We start from the raw sequence: 16,075 nt of genomic DNA on the forward strand, positions 1-16,075 counted from the left end.
GTGATTCCAAGGGGAAGGAGCCCGGATCAGGTCTTCACAGTGGAGGCCTGGGGCCGCAGTGGCCACCCTGGAGGGAGGTCTGGACTGTAGGCTGGGCAGATAGAACACTGGAACCAACTTCAGGAGCCGTAGATCTGGCGGTTGCCCAGGCTTCTGTGGATAAAGGGTTAGGACATTGGAAACAGCAGATAAGAGGTCGTTCCTTCCTGAGCTTCAGACATGGAGGCCTCTCAGACACCCGTGACCCCCGGGCTCTGGTCTGTGTTTGCCGCCTACAGCAAGTTCCTATATGTATGTGTGGACATCCTACTATGTGCTGGAACTCATGCACTAGAGACAAAGTTTTTTATTTATTTGTTTTTTTTTGTTTTGTTTTGTTTTTTGGTTTGTTTATTTATTTTAAAGCTGCTGAATGATTATCTGGGAACATTTCCAGTGAGAAAAAATTTGGAAAATTTTGGAATTTCTTAGCTGGTCGTGGCCTCAGCATTTTTCTATCTTTTTCCATCCCAGCCCCTGCAGGGTCTTTGTTTGAGGCAGGATGAGTTGATTTTAGGATGCACATCTAAGACCGAAGAAGGAACAGAGAGGATCCCACCCATAAAGAAAGACTATAAATCTCTATCAAGGGTCCGAATCCTAGGCCTGGTGTCTTGATTAGGAATTTATCCCCGGGGCTTGGGAATTTATGAATCGAAGTGAGGTCCCCTGGTCAGCGTTAACTGAGCACCTGATCTGTCTACCAGGAAGCAGTCTGGGTGAAAGGTTAGTGAATAGGTAATGACACAGGCAGGGGCCACAGGGCCTCGTGGATCTGAAGTCTCAGGTTAAGCCAGTGGTGAGCAAATTGGGCTGCAGGGAAAGGAGCAGGGTGTGTAAGGCCTGCGTGGATGCATCTAGCTCCGGGATGATAAGTCTACCTGTAGGGTGGGGTTAGGCTAATTTACAGCCTGAAGATTTATAACTTTCTTCCTGACAAGGGAGTGCAATGTCTGAGGTCCAAGTCTATGAAAAGGGCTTTCCCTGAGGGAGTCACCAGGCAAGAGAGGGCTGATTTTCCCCAGGATCCTCTGGTTCTAAACCTATGACTTGTGTTAAAAAAAAAAAAAAAAAAGCCCCAGATGGAGTCGCTCTCAGGACAGCAAACCAAGACTTAATGGCAGGAATGTGAACTTTAACCCCATCAGTCTGGAACCATAGACCCCCACTTCCCCCCAAAAGAAGGTGATCTTGCCTGACACAATCCTTTCTTTTCTTTAAAACTTTTTGTTCCCCCTTCAATGTCTGCCTATAAAAGTCTTCCATTTTGTATCGCTCCTCAGATGGGATGGTGCCAATTCATGAATTATTGAATAAAGCTAATTAGAGCTTCGGGGAAAAAAAAAGTTAACTTTCAGAAACAGAGAGTAGAACGGTAGTTACCAGGGACTGGAGGGGGATGGGTGGGGGGAAATTAGGGAGATGTGAGTCAAAGAAGGTGAGTCAGTCCTGGAAATATAACACACGGCGTTGTGACCATCGTCAACAATGCCGCATTATATACTTGAAAGTTGCTAAGAGACCAGATCTTAAATGTTCTCACCACAAACAAGAAATGATAATTGGGTGATGCGGTGGAGGTGTTAGCTAATGCCACATTGGTAATCATATTGCAACGTGTAAATATATCAAATCAACACATTGCTCATCTTAACCTTACACAGTGTTATGTGTCAGTTATCTCTTAATTTAAAAGAAGGCCTTATTTAAAAAAAAAAACCCAAGTATCTTCTCAGAGACTAGATGGCCTCACTGTGGCGCTAAGGTCTTGGCCTTTGGAAGCCCCTTGGTGCTGGGAGAAGGGCAGGGGTGAACCTCACCCTTCTGGTCCCACACTGTCCAATATGGTTGCCGTCAGCCCTGGACGGCAGGGCATGAGGCCGTTGAGCCCTGGAGGTGCGGCTGGTCCACACTAAGGTACGTGGTAAGTGGAAGGGGTCGAAGACTTAGCATGAAAAAAAGAATGTGAAGTATCTCATTGCTAATTTAAAACTGTGGATTGCCTGTTAAAGTGACTGTATTTCTGATATATTGGGTTAAGTAAACATACTACCGAAATTCGTTTCACTTGTTTCTTTCCGTAAAAAACGAAAGTTGACAGGACGCCTGGCTGGTTCCGTTGGAGGAGTTTGCGACTCTCAGATCTCGGGGTTGTGAGTTCGAGCCCCGTGTTGGATGTAGAGATCACTTAAAAAAACCAAAACCAAAACCAAAACCAACTAAAAGACAAGTTCAGCTGAGTAAATGTGAACGTCTATGAAGTCATTCATGAATGGGGCTGCAGCCCACCTAGCAAACAGGGGGGAGCCCGGGGGAGCTATAAAAAAATGGAAGGTTTTTATAGGAAGGAGGGTGGGACAAGGAAGTTTTTAGGAAAAGAAAAGAAAGGATTATTTCAGGCAAGGTCCCTTCGATTAAGGGGAAGCACAGGGGCTCTTATCATGCAGATGACCTCATCTTCCCTTGAGGGATGGAGAGGGCCCACGTGACGGATTACCTCACTGGTGCTGACCCACTAAGACTTATATTTCTGGGGGAGGTTGAAACCACAGTTACGTTAGGTAGTAAGCCCTGTTTTGGTGTTTTGGCCTAAGTGACGCCATTTTGGGCCTGCGGTTTTTCTTTTTGACCCTTTAAACCAAAGTAACTGGTTCTGTGAACTTGGTTCCTTCTCGGGATCATTATTTACTCCTCACCCACTGGCCTGAAGCAGCAGCAGTGGAGCCTTGATGTAATTAGGGCCTGAGGGATAATCTCCAGGAACCGCTGCCAGAGAGGGGAGAGGAAGATTGAGATCCCCGCCCCGCCCCATGTTCTGCGTAAGCAAGGGAGGGGAGCTAGCAAGCCTGGTGAGGCCAGGGTCTCAAGCCGGCTGATTCCTCCCTACCCCAAGGACATTTGGCAGTGTCTGGAGACATCTTTGGTTCACACAACTGGGTGTAGGGGGTGGTGTGCTAGGGACAAGCCACCACCACCCCCCGCCCCAAAACAAAGAATTATCCAGCCCCAAATGTTAATGGTGTCCAGCTTGAGAGATCCTGGCCTGCGCCTAGGATAGGGGTCAGGGCATCCTTGGACAGGGGTCAGGAGGGAGGCTGTGGATATTGACACAACAGAAGACTCTGTTCCACCCTCTTCCATTCCCTGGCTCTTTCTAGATCATCACTGACTCATGGGCTTTTCCCCCTGAATTCCTGAGCCTGCCTGAACTCATCCTGGTGGAGAGAGAAGGAGCTCTCCTTTGGAGGTGTGACTCACCCTCCTTGAGCCCCAGGTGGAGACCGCTCCCAACTGGAGACCAGCACTCTGGGAGAGAGCTCCAGAAGGGGGATGGGTCCACAGGTGCAGGGTAAGTTGCCCAGCCTTGCCCATCTCTTTTCTTCCTGTCCCCAGTGCCTTCAGTAAGTTGTCCTGGAGCTCATTAGAAGCTCCTGGTCAGACCAACTCCACCACGATTGTTGGGCAGATGTCAGCCCCTACGGAGGAAGCTTGCAGAAGCTAATAGCGTTTTCTCAGGGGAATCAAAGCTGAGCTGCTTCCAGATTTCTTGAGGAAAGCCCCGTCTCCAGGTGTGCTGCGGTGGGGTGGGGGGCGTACTGCTGGTCGATTCTATAACTTTCCAACCAGATTTCCTCGAACTCCCCACTCCCTGCCCTTAGGGCATGTGCAGTCTAAAGGGATGGAAAGCCTGCACACTTAAATTGATTATAAAGGGCTTTAAAGAAGACTCAGTGGGAGCAGAGGCTTCAAAGAGGGAGATTCCTGTCCGTGATTCAGTCTCAAGTGTGCCTCTGAGAAGAGCTCTAATTTGCTGAGCAGCTGTTATGTGTCAGATACTGTGCTGGGCGCGTTGCTGCAGTCTCTTGTTTAAGTCAGGCAGTTAGCAAGAATCTAGCATTCTCTCTGCATCCAGCACCAGGCCAGGGGCTGGGCCACTGGGACAGAAGTTAAAAAAAAAAAAAAAAGTCAATGTACTCCAGGTACTCATGTCTCACGGGGGAGAAAACCTGTTTCCCACCATGGTCTCCCATGGAGGACCCCATTCCTCCTTCCACATCTTCAGATCCCCATTTTTCCTAGACTGTGCTAGATGGGGGTTCCTGCTTGAAATGAAATGTTCCTTTCCTTCCCTTCCTTTCCCTTCCCTTCCCTTCCCTTCCCTTCCCTTCCCTTCCCTTCCCTTCCCTTCCCTCCCCTCCCCTCCCCTCCCCTCCCCTTCCCTTCCCTTCTCTTTTTTCTTTCCTTTCCTTTCCTTTTTTTCCCCACTCAACACTCAATCTTTGATTTCTGATAGTTTTCACATTTTTTTCTTTAACAAAGTCAAACCACAGCGCAGAGGAAGGAATGATAAATTCTCTCGGTAGGAGTCAGAGAAGTCTCCCAGAAGAGATTATGTTGAGGCAGGGACTAGAATGATAATGAAGGGATTTGTGGGGGGTTGACGCAGGGAGGGCAGCACATTCCAGGTGCTGGGGAAGCCACGAGCAAAGGCAGAGCTAGGCAGGGAATGCATGACTGGCTCAGACCAGGCCAGGTCATCGGTTGTGGCTGCCGGGCAGGTGTTTGGTGGGAACTGTGGGGTGCTCCCTAGAAAGTTATGTTCGGACAAGCTTGTAAGACAACATGAAGGAGTTGAGAATCTCCCCTATGGGCCAAGGGTTGGAAACTCAAATGATGACAAGGGATACTCGGATACCTTGCGTAAATGAAAAAGTAGGCTTTATTCTTTTTACAGGGACATCCTATTTTGGGGGAGGGGGAAACTCATATTACATCTATAGAGACAGCCAGCAAGAGAGGGAACACAAGCAGGGGGAGTGGGAGAGGAAGAAGCAGGCTCATAGCGGAGGAGCCCGATGTGGGGCTCGATCCCACAACGCCGGGATCACGCCCAGAGCCGAAGGCAGACGCTTAACCGCTGTGCCACCCAGGCGCCCCTAATTTTTATTTTTGACATGTTTCGCATCCAAATGATACATGTTATCTTCATGCATTCGAAGAGTATTGGCCAGCGTCATTTGTGTGCTGGGAATTGTCCCAGGCACTGGCTCTCTGCCTTGAAACAGGTCACTTGTGGGTCCCTGTTTTCGCCTCTCACTTTTACCAGAGAGTTGAAACGTGGTCAGTTTCCTGAACTAGTAGCAAAAACTCGGGGCATGATATGAAGGCAACACTTGAAGAAGAATGCTGGGGGAGACCAGGGTGGGGCAGGGGGAAGGAACGGAGAGCCTTTGACTCCGCGCCAGGCAGTGACAGCCAGGCTGGGGACAAGGCTGGTGGAGTGCCCGATTTCAATGTTCCTTCCCAGAGAAACTAGGAATTTGGATTTCTGAAATGGGATCTCATCAACACTTTTTATGTTCCCTAAAAAACTCAAACTTTCGATACTGTGTATGCACAACCTGTTGGTAGGACGCGTGGGAGGCTGTGGGCGAGCCGTCGTTCGCTACCGTCCTCTGCTCCAGGCAGCAGGCGATGAGGGAAGCATGGCCAAGACTGCTAGATGCACAGCCAGCATTCATTTACCCCTTCCTTAAAAACAGAATCCCAAGATAGTCAAGGTGGCACGGTGCCCAGCTAATAGCCGTATATCCTAGCCTCCCTTGCAGACATATGACTCCCATGTGACTAAGGTCTGGCAGTGAGAGGCAAATGGCTATGACGGGCTGTTATTGGAAAGGCTACCAAAAGGGAATAGGTAGCTGGCAATTTCCCCCATTCCTCCAACATTCTTCTTCAAACCCTGAGCTGATGGCTGGAGCTTCAGCAGTCATGCTGGGCTAAGAAGCAGCCTTGAATACAGAAGCTGTATTAGTCCGATTGGGCTGCCATGGCAAAATACAACAGACTGGGTCACTTAACAGAAATTATTATTATTTTTTTTCACAGTTCCGGAGGCTGGAAGTCCACGATCAAGGTGTTGGTAGGTTTAGTTTCTTCTGAGGCCTTGCTCCTTGTCTTGAAGATGACCACCGTCTTGCCATGTCCTCACATGGTCTTTCCTCTGGGCAAGTGCATCCCTGGTGTCTTTGTGGGTCCAAATTTCCTCTTATTATAAAGACATTAGTCAGATTGTGTGAGTGTCCACCCTAATGGGCTCATTATAATTTAATCATCTTTTTAAAAAGATTTATTTATTTTAGAGAGAGGGAAGGAGAGAGGGAGTGGAGAGAGAGGAAGAGGGAGAGAATACTCAAGCAGACTCCCTGCTCAGCATGGAGTTGGACACGGGGCTTGATCTCAAGATCCATGAGATCACGACCTGAGCCGAAACCAAGAGTGGGCCGCTCAACCGACTGAGCCCCCCAGGCAACCCTAATTGAATCATCTTTTAAAAGTCCTGCCTCCAAATACAGTCCTATTCTGAGGCATTAAGGGTTGAGGCTTCAACGTATCAGTTTTGAGGGGACACAGTTTAGCGCATAACAGAAGTTATGCACTGAAGATGCTGGGACAGAAAGATAGAAGTTACCTGGATCCCCACGGCCTTCATGGAGCGTCTATACCAGTATGAACCATTTCCAGCCTTTTTTTTTTTTAAACATGATTCCGTTACAATTCAGGATGCATGGATTTCTCCCTGATCCCTTTGGCAGCCTGAAAAATCTCGTTGTTATCAGTCTAGTCCTAGTTTAAACATAACTGCTCTTGGGAAACTTCTCTGACTCCTACAGACAGACTTCATCATAAGAAACCTTACGGGTTTAAACTGTTACGGTCGGTTCTCTGTTGCTAGGGTGGGGAAGGCAATTCCAGAGGGCTCCCTGGAAGAGGAGGGATTTGGCCCACTGTGTGTTTTCCAGAGGTTTGAGGTAGAGGATGGGCATTTGGAGGCAAGGGAGACCCTCTCGAAAGAAACTAAACAGGAAAGGCAGGAAGGAAGCAAACTGGAGCCACAAGGATCAAGAACTTCCGTGTTTCTGAAAATGAACTTGAGAAGTGTGTTCTGTGGATGCCTCCATGAATGCCCAGGGCACCTGGGTTCTCTGCTCTGTGCTTTTTTATGGCGGTCTCGTGGGACTCGGAGCTAGCCATGTCAACCCCTCAGATTTATTATTACTATTTTGGTTATTTGTAAAATGGGGGTAATGACACCTGGCTTATCAATCTTACAGCATTTGGTAAAGATCAATTAAAAGAATGAATGAGAAAAGGTTTCAAAAAATATAAATGACCCAGATCAGAGCTTCTAAAGTTATTTGTTTACATCCTTTGTGATATTTTGTGGCGTGTCTCACCTGTATTATGATTTTTAAAAATTGGACCATGCTAAGTAATTTTTTATTCAAACACACTTTTTATCAGAATAAAATAAAAAGTGACATAAGTAAAAATGAAAGTAGTGCAACATTATGAAATGCTAACTCGTTACTGTTAAGTGCTAAGACTGGCTCTCTGTATTAAAAAGGGAGACTGGATTAGGGAAGGTCAAACTTGTACCAAGTAGAGACTTCTGCCTTGACATAATCAGAAGAGGTAAGGAGAAAAGGAAGAACTTTCTGGTGATCCAGTTATATGCTATTTAATATCAGAGCTACATGACATGGCCTCACTCTTAAAAAATACTGATGTGTAACTATACATGGTCTTATGAAGGTTTTCCCAGGGAAGAAAGGAAGACAATGGTGTTTGAATAATTGTGAACCTCTTTTACCCTCCTGGGAACCTTACAGTAACCAGTGGAGACAGGTGTGAGTGCCCTGTTTTCACTTGGGAAAACTGAGGGTCGGGGGTTATGTACCTTGACTCGACATCACAGAGAGGCCGAGAGACAGAGTCATTCTGAGGTAGCGTGAACTCGGTGTGCCAAGCCCCTGGCCCCTTCTGTACCACTGTAGAATTCCATGATCTGGTGCTTCTTTATGATGAATGCATTTAGGAAAAACTGTGCCCGTTGTCTGTGAGATGCGGTCATCAGAAAGGGGAATATAGTGTATTGGTTGAGAATATTGCCGTGGGAGCTAGACCACGTAGATTCAAATTCTGGCTCTGCTTCTCAATAGCTGTGTGACCTTGGGCCAGTTACTTGGCCTCTCTGTGCCTCAGATTCCCAGGGATAATCACAGTATCCATTTCATATGGTAGCTGTGAAGATTAAATGAGTTGGTATGTATAAAGCTTTTAAAATAGTGCAGGGGGGCACCTGGCTGGCTCAGTCGGGAGAGCATGTGCTTTCCGGGGGCTTGATGATGAGGGGCTTGAGTTCGAGCCCCATGTTGGGTGTAGAGACACCTTAAAATAAATAAAAAATAAAATAAAATAGTGCTGGCACATATTTCACTGTACCTAAGTGTTATATGATCTGTGCTTTATGTTGTGGCTTCCATGGTAGGGCTCCGGATAGAATGTTCCACATTTGGTTGAGCAGGCAGCTGGCCAAAGGCCTCTCTTCTCTAAGTAGCCCTCACCTCTTTATTCCTCAGGCTGTAGGTCAGAGGGCTCAGCATGGGGATGGCCGCGGAGTCGAAGACAGATGTGACCGTGTCCTGTCGCTGTGTAGCACTTGGAGAGCTTCGCTGAGCCTACAGGTGGGGATGGTGCCGGAGACGAGGCGGGTGAGGGTGAGGGGGGAGGCACCGGGGCAGAGCCTCTTGCTCTGAGCTTCACAGGAACACACCCTGCGGATGGTCACTGGGATGGAGATGTGGGAGACCAGGGTGACGCTGTCGGTAGACAAGACAGATAACCAGGGCAGAAGTTGTGAAAATGACGCCCGTCCTTCTCTACGGTACTGCAGGCGGGTCAGAGCCCGGCTCGGGGAAGGGATTGCAAGTGCTAACTGGCACCAGCGTCTGCGCGCTCTTTCAAGGTCTGGTGTGGCTTCCCCAGCTGCTGTTTCCCGCGATCTTCAGAATAGCCTGGGACATATGCGTGATGGGGGTGTGTGTGTATATATGTTTGCTCTGTGTGCACCATAATGGGCTTATACCATAATTGCTTTGTTCACTTAACAGTACTGACATCTCTCCACCTCAAAACAAAAAACAAAAAGCAAAAAAACCCATGCATAATTCCTCGCCCTCCACAAACAGCGTTACTGTCTTTGTAAACATCCATGCCAGTTGCAAACAATTTAAGCAACACAGAAAAGAATGAAGAAGACAGTAAAATCTGAAAACGAAAGTCATTTGGGGTCCCTCCGCTACCACAGAAAATGGGAATTGGTGGACATTCCTACTAGAAGTCTCTAAATGCACTCGTGACTGTGACTGTCCGAGGACAGACCCATACTGCGCAAGCTGCTCTGTCATGCGCTTCCCCCCTCAGCAAGATGCCACGGGCGTCTCCCCATATCAGGCAGGCAGCGGTAGCCTACGTCATCACAGGTGATGGCTGCGTTTTGTTTTGTTGTGTCTGTTCTGTGCGTGCCGCCCTTTACTAACCCGGCCCCGGGGTTGACAATAAGGGATTTCCAACTTTTCGCTGTTATAAGCAATCTCTGACGAGCGCCTCCAGGGATGGGGCCCCCCGAGGGCCACGTCCAGGGAGCACGGGGTGTAGAGAGACTGCTTTTCCTATCCTAGGAAGGACGATTCTGGCTCACACCTTGGGGAGCCCGGCCCCTTGGGTTTCCATAGTCCCGGGGGAAATCACCATGCAAAGCAAAGGGCCTTGTTAGGCAGATGACTTATTTGGGTGAAAGAAATTCAGTCCCTAGACTCTGATCGGCAGAGTCCCAGCAGATGAGAGACTGCGTGGCCCCGATTTCCTATGGGTAAGAAAGAGTTTGTTCCCCTGGGGGAGATGGGTGGAATCTCCTCTTTAGAAGCGGTAGAGCTTTGTCCCCTGACCTTCCCCGCAGCACCCCAACCTGCACAGTGGTCTGACGCGTCTTCCTCGCCAATACCCCCTTCCCAGAACTGATCCTCGGCTGTGATTGTGCCTCGGCCTCCGCTGGCCTCTTGTTACGGTGCCTGGGAGTCAGCACCCCTTCCCAGGGCTCCTTATCTTCACCCTTTAGACTGAGCGTGCTGAACGTGGCCACATGACTGGGTTTGGCCCTGGAGGAGGAGTGGAAGTTCTCTGTGCCCTGTTCTGAGCGTGGAAGCCTGAGGAGCCCCCTGCGGTCCCCCACCTTTCCTCTCTTCCCTCTGCCGCGACCCCAGCCACATGCAAGACAGAGAGGCTTCTCGTAGCCCGAGTGTTGGAGTGAGAAGGAGATGACTCATCATGGACTCATGATGAACAGGAATAAAGGAGGGAGAAAGAAACTTCCATTCTTTTTTTTTTTTAAAAGATCTTATTTATTTATTTGAGAAAGAGAAAGAGCGCGAGCAGGGGGAGGGGCAGAGGGAGAGGGAGAATCTCAAGCAGATGCCTGCAGAGCACGGAGCCCGCAACGAGCGGCTCAGTCTTACAAACCCTGCGACCATGACCTGAGCTGAATGCGAGAGCGGGACGGACGCTTAACCCACTGAGCCACGTGGGTGCCCCAATAAACCTTATTCTAAGCCGATGAGATTTGGGTGTGACTTGTGAAGGCAGCGGCCTCCGCGGCCTGTTGTATTCTTCAAGGGCAAAGTTCCTTTCTTGGCTCTGGCCCCAGTTCCATCTCATCTTCCCTCAGATCAACGCCTCTCGGGTGGGGCTCCTTCCTGCCTCCTCCGGGGAGCCGCGCCTTTGCACTCACTGGGCCTGCATCTAGCTAGGTGACCCGAGGAAAGAGAAAAAAAAATTTTTTTTTTTTACTGTTTTGACTTTTATTAAATTTTAAAAAGTGGAGATATAATTGATATGTAATGCTTTATTCGTGTCAGGTGTCCAACATTAGGATCTGATATTTGCATATATTGCGAAATGATCAGCACAGGAAGGCCCAGGTTAACAGCCATCGCACACCCAGCTGCAACTGTTTTTCTTGTGATGAGAATTAAGATCTCCTGTCCTAGTCGCTTTCAAATATGCAATACAGTATTGTTAACTCGAGCCACCACGCCGTTCATTACATCCCCAGGACTTATTTATGGCAATTTATTATTATTTTTTTTTAGTATGAGAAGGTTCCAGCTGTGAGTGGCAGGTTGGATCTGACTCAGTTCTCGCCAACCTGACTGACAGGTGATATGTTGCAATGAAAGAAAGTCCTGGACTAAATTCAGACTTGCAAGTTCTGTCAAACAAACGTACTTGTTCGTAAGCAGGCACAAACTGCTGATAAACCTGTCTGTGGTCTGGGAGTAGTCCCTTTCTCGGTCCTCAGGTCTGCTGACCAGCAAGTTCTTCATGAAATGAAATATTGATGTTCGATGCCAGTTCTATCAGCTGGCAGGGCCCTCCAGGAAGCGGAGAGACATGGACCCCAAGGGCCGTGCTTCCTCATTACGTGGTGGGAAATAGGAAAGACAATAACGTGCAATGAGTTCTTAGTGCTGCCTGGCATATGGCACAGGGCTAATGCAGGCCCGTGGTCTTAGCCAAGATGTTCTCGAGGAATATCCTGACTGGGAAAACTACAGAAAGGCTATGTCAGCAGCCCAATGGATGCCCTTTCTTGTCTTTGCATCATTTTTTTGATCAAGGGTGGAAATACATTAATAGGACCAAATCCAAGAGTCCTGGAAAGCCAGAGTTGGAAGGACTCTTGGGGAACATCGGGCTCCACATATGTGGGAAGAGACCCAGAGGAGACGGTGCTTGCTAAAAGTTATACACAGCCAGTGAAGTCTGGATGGGGATGGAGACCTGGTCTTTCTGAATAAAAAGTGTTTCCTCCAGGGGCGCCTGGGTGGCACAGCGGTTAAGCATCTGCCTTCGGCTCAGGGCGTGATCCCGGCGTTATGGGATCGAGCCCCACATCAGGCTCTTCCGCTATGAGCCTGCTTCTTCCTCTCCCACTCCCCCTGCTTGTGTTCCCTCTCTCGCTGGCTGTCTCTCTCTCTGTCAAATAAATAAATAAAATCTTAAAAAAAAAAAAAAAGTGTTTCCTCCAATTACCCAACAATGCCGGGGTCATGTACTGCTGTTCCCAGTCCCACTGGATGTCCTGGATCCTTTTGGATGAATGCTGATTATTCATTAACCATCAAGGGCACAGATAGACTATGTACACATGGCAATGGGCTCTTTTTCAGCGGCAATGATTTCCCTATTGACTGTCCCTGCTCTCTCGGCGCGGTGGGTGGGAGACACATTCAGCTTGATAGCCCCGTCATAATGTCATTGATGGAGGAAGTGAGGTGAAGCTCTGTTTCCAAGGGAATAGAATAGCGTCTCAGTGGGGTTTTAAACTAATAAGTTGAACCTGAGAATGGAAATCATCCATACCTCCATGGCTTAACTATCGAGACGGAGAGCAGTGACTTCCGACAGCAACATGACTTAACTAATTATTCCAGGAAATTCAGCCAAGGAAGATATGGCCATAAACCAAGAAATAACTTCACTGTTTGCTTCATGAAATTCCAGCAAACCAACTTCTCCAAACAAATAGTTGGCTTCTCTGGGCAAACGGCTCTCCTATTAGGACAGTAGATTACTCGCCCAGGGAAATAATCTCCTCCACAAACAATAGCTTACTTCCCGAGACCGCTTTCAGGCCCTATCTTCCCTGTACCTGCCAATCTTAAACTATAATGTCACAAACTTTGTCCAGTCCTCATGTGCTCCCTAATTTGTAAGATGCACTCTAGGGGCACCTGACTGGCTTAGTGGGAAGAGTATGCGACTCTTGACCTCAGGGTTGTGAGTTCAAGACCTGTGTTGGGCTCCATGCTGGGTGTGGAGCCTGCTTAAGACAAAAAGAAAAACTTAAAAAAAAAAAAAGATCCACCTTAACCCACTTGGGTCTGGACCCCCAAACTCTGTAAATATCTTCCACTGATTTCCTCCTTTTAAGACACTAAATTCTGTGTGCTGTCTTACTACGGTAGGTCTCATAAACTTAGCTTTGAACAATAGGTATTCAGTGATCTTTTGAAGAGCTGGCAGTTGACATCTATCAATCTATTCTTTACCCAGGGTTACTGTTCTTTGAGAGCATTTTGCTTCTTTTTCTTCTCTTCTCTTCTCTTCTCTTCTCTTCTCTTCTTTCTCTTCTCTTCTCCCTTCCCTTCCATTCTCCCTTCCCTTCTTTTTCTGGGGCCCTTTTGCTTCCTGTTTTGGCTCTTTGATAATCTGGAAGGAAAGTAGAGTTACATTGCCTTGTGGAGGTTACCTTGTCCGTGTATCTTTTATGAGTGGACCGGTTCACTGGTGCTGCCAAGAGAGTTCAGATTTCATGTGAAAGTCAGGACCGGAAGACACCTTACACAGATCATATTTTCTAAATACCTCTTTTTGCATAAGGAACAATTGGGGTTCTGGAACAAGAGACCCTTCTCTGATTTGGGGGAGAGATGCTAAAGTTAGCTACTTTAAGCAACGTCACTCGTTCTCCAAGCCCCCAATTTTTGATGAATCAATGAATCACTGCAGTCTGCTCTTGAAACCAGCCTGCACTGACCACGAAGAAAAAGTGCCTTCATTCTTTGTTGTGACTCAGAGAGAAAACTCTACGCTAGCACGAAGATGGAACCCAGGACGGGGCGGAGGGCGAGGCAAGCGGCTTAGGGAATTGGGGCTTGCTTTGGTGGCAAGAGGGCTGGGACCAAGGCAGAGGCACCAAAGGTCCTTTCATGTCCTAATTCTTTCTGCCTTTTCTATCCCATTCCTTTTTCCTGTTCCAAGTTGCTTTTCAGGGGCTTGGTAGGACCTAGAAACTCCTGGTAGGCGTCAAGACTCTATGGGATTCGTGGAAAGCTGGGCCCTGGTGGAAAATATTGGAGCAGCTCCTTGGAATTTTTGGAAGCCGTAGAAATGTCAACTTGTTGCATAATTTCCTGCAAAAATCCAAGTTTTAGGCAATAGAGTAGAGCCTTGGCTTTGAAATCAGCTGGACTTGGGTCTACGAATTATGACCTGTATTTGACCTTAGAGTTCTTGGACTCTGTTTCCTCATATGTGACATAGGCATGACCTACTCACAGATTTGTCCTGAGGGTTAAAGGAAGGGATGTGTATGATGTGGCTCCCAGAATGCCTGGGACGTAATATGTGTCCAATAGATGTTAGCTACTAAGTATCGTTATTGGGAAAACACCTTCTTCAGGTAGCTGTAGTGTGTGGTTAGGCCCGAGCCTTACAGAATAACGACAACCGGTAATCTTTTTATCATCTGCTGCCCCAAAGCCTAAAATCCAAAGAGGAAGGGGTGAAATATGTATGAATAACTATGCCTTCATTCCTGTGCCCTGATTAAGTACCCAGCACTGTGCCAGGCTCCGTGGGGAGGAAATGAAGTATGAGGCCGGGCACCTGGGAGGCGAGTCATGGTGGTGAGCAGAGTCTGTGGGAATGAAACTCTGTGGGGATAAATCTGCACGGTCCCAGTGACAAACGTGCTTGTGTCTGGACCAGTGAGCAGACAGGTGCTGGAAGAGACTGCAATCTCTCAAGGGCTGCCTTTGGTCACTGTCTCTTACCCGGGAATAGAGATGTGGGAGCGAGGTCAATGTCAGGTACCAGGATACGAGAGGAGGGGTCTTCAAAGGAAGCTCAACTCCAAACAAATTGTGTGCCTAAGCAGAAGTCTGGAGGGATCTGGAAACACCCCTTTACTCTGAGTCTGGCTCCGCTCGAGCTAGGTTTGACTGCCCAATGGCCTTAAGAACCAGGAAGCTGGTATCTGTCTGGACCTCAGGGCACCACCTGTTGGTCTAACTTCAGGCCTGACCCTGATGTCACTCACGATGCTGCTTTACTTATTTTGACCCACGTTTTGAAATCTTACCCTCCTCCCCTGGTATTTGACCCTTGGCTCATCCTTGGTTTGGAGTCCGCGCTCTGCTCACCACGATCTGATCACTTGGTCTGGCTCCGACCTGCCCCAGGACTGCAGGGTCAAGCCCATCCCGAGAGCCTGGCTGAGCACGATGTGAACCCGTGGTACCACGGAAGAGGGAGAAGATGGGAAGACAAAAGGCACAGACGGAAGAGCTCTGCTTTGGGCTTCGGGGAGTGCCTCCTTCAGAAGGTGATTAGGGTGCCCGTGATGGGGAGCACGGTGAGCGGAAGGAAGGAAGAGAATGGCTCCCGCCTTGGCAACGCCAGCACAGGTAAGCAGGTGGCTGGGCAGAGACGCAGGGATCACAGAAGTAGTGATGAATGATGCTGGGGCCACAGAAGAGAAAAAGGACGCTGGCATTTTGCGTGACCACATCCCTGATCCCGGCAGCCAATGCCCCTTTCATGCCCAGAGAGGATGAAAAGTGGGGAAAGTGGGGAAACCCTAGCAAATGAGCATCTATTCAACAGCCTACTTCGTGCTGGGTTTTTTTGTCATCTGAGTATTTAAGCTTCACACAGCTTTCTTGTTTACAAATTATGCCAGACTGTATGTTGTAAAACCAGATTTAGACATCAGTCCTGTCTGATTCTAGAATGCATTAACTTCTGTCTCATCTTATGTTCTCACGAATCTCCATTTTTCTGCACCAGCATTGCTGGTTCACAGGGAAAGAGAAGGAAATTCGGGAACATGACCAGGTAGTCGAGGACGTAGCTTCGTTACCCTTTAGTTCTGGGCTGAATCTGGGGCCCTGTGATGTCTCAGCGGGTGCTGGGCCTGGGGAAAAAGGGATGAGGCCGTGGTGCGGCAGGACAGGGGCTGGGGCAGGCCTGACAGCTCGCTGTATTTCTCTCCTCGCCGAGAACTGTGGTTCTTCGCGGCTGGACCCCGCCAGCCTCATTGTTCTGTGATTTCTGGCTTCACTAAACTGTCTCCCCTGCGTAGAAATAATAAGGGAGATAAAATAATAAGATAACACAGGTCAGAGAAATGATTCAGTGTAAGGACGACTAATTACAACAGCTAAGACGTGCCGGACGCTCGTTAAGGACCCGACGGCGTTCTAAGCGCTTTATAGACATTAAATCTTTAATCCTCATGAACCACCTTATGAGGTAATTAATACCGACATACTCATTTTTCAGACAGAGAGACCAAGGTCATACAGCTTTGTGTGACGGAGCCGGGATGCAGGCCAGGTCGGACTGTCTC

The sequence above is a fragment of the Ursus maritimus genome, unplaced genomic scaffold (assembly GCF_017311325.1).
Source record: "Ursus maritimus isolate PB19 unplaced genomic scaffold, ASM1731132v1 scaffold_23, whole genome shotgun sequence".
NCBI classification, from domain to species: domain Eukaryota; kingdom Metazoa; phylum Chordata; class Mammalia; order Carnivora; family Ursidae; genus Ursus; species Ursus maritimus.